Genomic DNA, 3,179 nt, shown 5'->3' on the forward strand with positions numbered 1-3,179 from the left:
AAAGAGGTTCTTCTGTTTAAAACAACTCTTATACCATTTTCCTGATACGTTTCTGAAAGCCAGTAGAGAGTACATGGAAAAAGTTGATGAGTACTGCAGGTATGCTAAGAGCCACCATTTGGATACCTCATTTGCCATCTGGTGTAAATAAAGAGCCCAGTAGTGAGTGAAATCTGTCTCATTGGCCGTATATGTTGCAGTTACTGTGACAAAAGTGAGTTCTTTGTTTGCAATCAGATTGTGCTCACAGAGCACAGCATTTCTCTAAGAAAACTCAGTCATTTGTGTGTGTACCTTATTTGTTGTTTACATTAGACCTTTCTAAACCTTTCCTTTCTTGGCATGTGGATCATTATTTGCCTATGCACAAGATCCTTTAGCAGGTTTCCAGGCTTCTAGCCACTGGATTCCTGCAGCATACACAACCCGCATTCCCAAAGTTGTAAATTAAAATGCCTCCAGATGATGATGAATATCCCCTGGGCCAGGGAAAACATACCCTCTGTCCAAGAACTACTGCCTTTGATCAAAGGAGGTGGCTGTGATACTGACTCTCACTTTCATCTGAAGTTCAAGGTATGGGACAATCTCCAGGTTCCTGTGATGTAGATGTGAGGTCTAAGAGCCAGGTGGGTTGAGGCCATTTTCTCTTGAGCTCCAAATGCCACCTCTAAGAATGTAGTTTTCACTATCTTTACTCTTACTTAATTCTGCCTTTCTTATTCACAGGACAAAGACAAACATGCAATGGTTTACTATTAATTTTATAATACACACACTGTACTGGCTGGTTTTGTGTGCCAACTTGACACAGGCTGGAGTTATCACAGAGAAGGGAGCTTCAGTTGGGGAAGTGCCTCCATGAGATCCATATATGGGGCATTTTCTCAATTAGTGATCAAGGGGGGAGGGCCCCTTATGGGTGGTGCCATTTCTGGGCTGGAAGTCTTGGGTTCTATAAGAGAGCAGGCTGAGCAAGCCAGGAAAAGCAAGCCAGTAAGGAACATCCCTCCATGGCCTCTGCATCAGCTCCTGCTTCCTGACCTGCCTGAGTTCCAGTCCTGACTTCCTTTGTGATAAACAGCAATGTGGAAGTAAGCTGAATAAACCCTTTCCTCCTCAAATTGCTTCTTGGTCATATTGTTTGTGCAGGAATAGAAACCCTGATTAAGACCCACACACATGTTACTTTTTTCTAGACAAAAATGTTCTTTATGCTGCATTAGAGTTTTTCTGCACCTGTCTTTTTCTTCTTGTTGATCCCTAAAGCTGCATGAACACACTTTTTAGGCAATTTTTCCATCTTCTCCCCTTTTCTAATGAACTCCATAAAGGAAACACTAAAAGCTACTTGTTTAGCCAGAAAATTTTAAGATTGTCTATCACCTTAAAGAAAAACTTAAGGTAGAATACATTTCTTTAAACCTGTCTTGCATGTATCCAAAAGCATTCATTTTTCTAAATAGGTATGATTGTGTCAAATGCTATTTCATTAAACAGGCAGAAAATAACTCCAGATTGATCCAAGGGTTTCCTCATCTTCCTGTGAGCTCGTTGCCAATGAGACCAGCACTGATAGAAGACTAGTGAGTGTTGTGCTTACCTAAATCAAACCATTTACATTCAGTTTGATCTTTTTATTTGAGTCCTAGTTATGCTGAAATAACAGCAGCTTGACTAACAATGAGGTATCTTATAACAATTAGGAGGTAGACAGTAAAGGAAGACTGAAGAAACCCATAATAGTCTTTATACTATTAAAGAGCTAGGTCCCAGGCTTCATTTCAGGAATGGAAAGCAAAAGAATTATTTTGTGAAGGCTGCCAATTTGTTTGGGAAAACCAGCACAGAACTTAACATTGCCAACTATAAGATTCAGTGGGAAGAATTTGATTGTTTATTTTACCCTCAAGCGGGTTGACACTCAGTACTCCTAGATTCTGAGCAATGGGCCAGGAGAAAGTGTATCTTAGTTTCCTTCAGGTTTTTTATGATGTAATTTCAATATGAGTAATTTCAGAAATGAGGCTTCTTGAGAAGACAGTGTCAGAGATGTGGTGACAGAAAGTGGTAGAATATCAATAAAGGGTGTCAATGTTCAGAGGGTTACCATGGTTCATACAGTAAGCTTAGACCCCTGAAACTTGGGCTTAACCTAGCAAGGTTTGACAATGCTGGAGATTTAGCCATCAGCCAATAGATATCTTTAGTTGAGAACTCTTTTACTTTTTCTTCACAGCACTTCTAGCCTGCACCGAGGATGCATGGAGTATGTCTCTCATGCTTGGCTACATTCCTGTCACCAGCTTTTCTCTTTATCTTGGTCTGCCAACGCCTGAACTATTCTACCTTGCCATTTTCTTCCTGTCATGATGGACTAGACTCTCTGAAACAATGTGCCAAAATAAATATAGCTTTCATTTAAGTTGTTCCATCATGTGTTTTGTTCACAGTGACATGAAAAGTAACACAGACTGCTTCTGTATATTGGCCTCTTAAGTTATTTTTATTTCGTTCTAGGTTGATATGTGTTAGCTTAAAAACCCACTAACAAAAAACTTTGTTTTTATGTTTGTTTGTCTGTTTGTTTGTTTTTAACTTAGCCAGGTTTTTGACCACATGGAGTTGCTTTCTTCATACAGCTCATGAAACTGTACATAGCATCTTTTGGTCACTAACAGGAGCTTTGTGGTTTCCCTCAGTTTCTGCTGCCTTTTGAAGGCCAAACCCTCCTCACTGTCAACTACATGATTGAGTTCCCCTTTTTCTGACCTCTTCCTTCCCTACAAATCTCCTTGCCTTCCCTCCTGCATAATGGGCCCATTGTTTAAGATATCATCATGTTCTAAAGGGTCTGATCTCTCAGGTAATGCTAGACAAATACTGTCAAATTAAGTTTACTGCATATGACTGCCTCCACAGCCATCTCTTTTGCTTTGATAAGCCACCATCTGTCAGTCTTCTTCACAGACTTCCAAAAGCAACATGGCCCTTCTGACAAGGTTAGAAGCCCAGTGAGATCTATGTTAGGTGTCTGACTTTCAGAGTTTAGACACCATTGTCTTTCTCTAAGCCACCAAGTTTCTGGTGATTGGTTACAATGATGGGAAGCCCTCGGAGCTCCCAGGGTCTCAACCACCAATCAAGGACTGCACATAGAGGGGTCTGATTGTTCAAGC

General features: G+C 40.5%; 1 protein-coding gene across 3 annotated transcripts in view; it reads right to left on the reverse strand.

Moving 5' to 3' along the window:
- Glra2 (glycine receptor alpha 2) overlaps positions 1–3,179 on the reverse strand; it is a 204,574-nt gene that overhangs the window by 26,385 nt on the left and 175,010 nt on the right. The window lies entirely within an intron of this gene.

Source organism: Mastomys coucha, chromosome X, assembly GCF_008632895.1.
Source record: "Mastomys coucha isolate ucsf_1 chromosome X, UCSF_Mcou_1, whole genome shotgun sequence".
Lineage (NCBI taxonomy): Eukaryota > Metazoa > Chordata > Mammalia > Rodentia > Muridae > Mastomys > Mastomys coucha.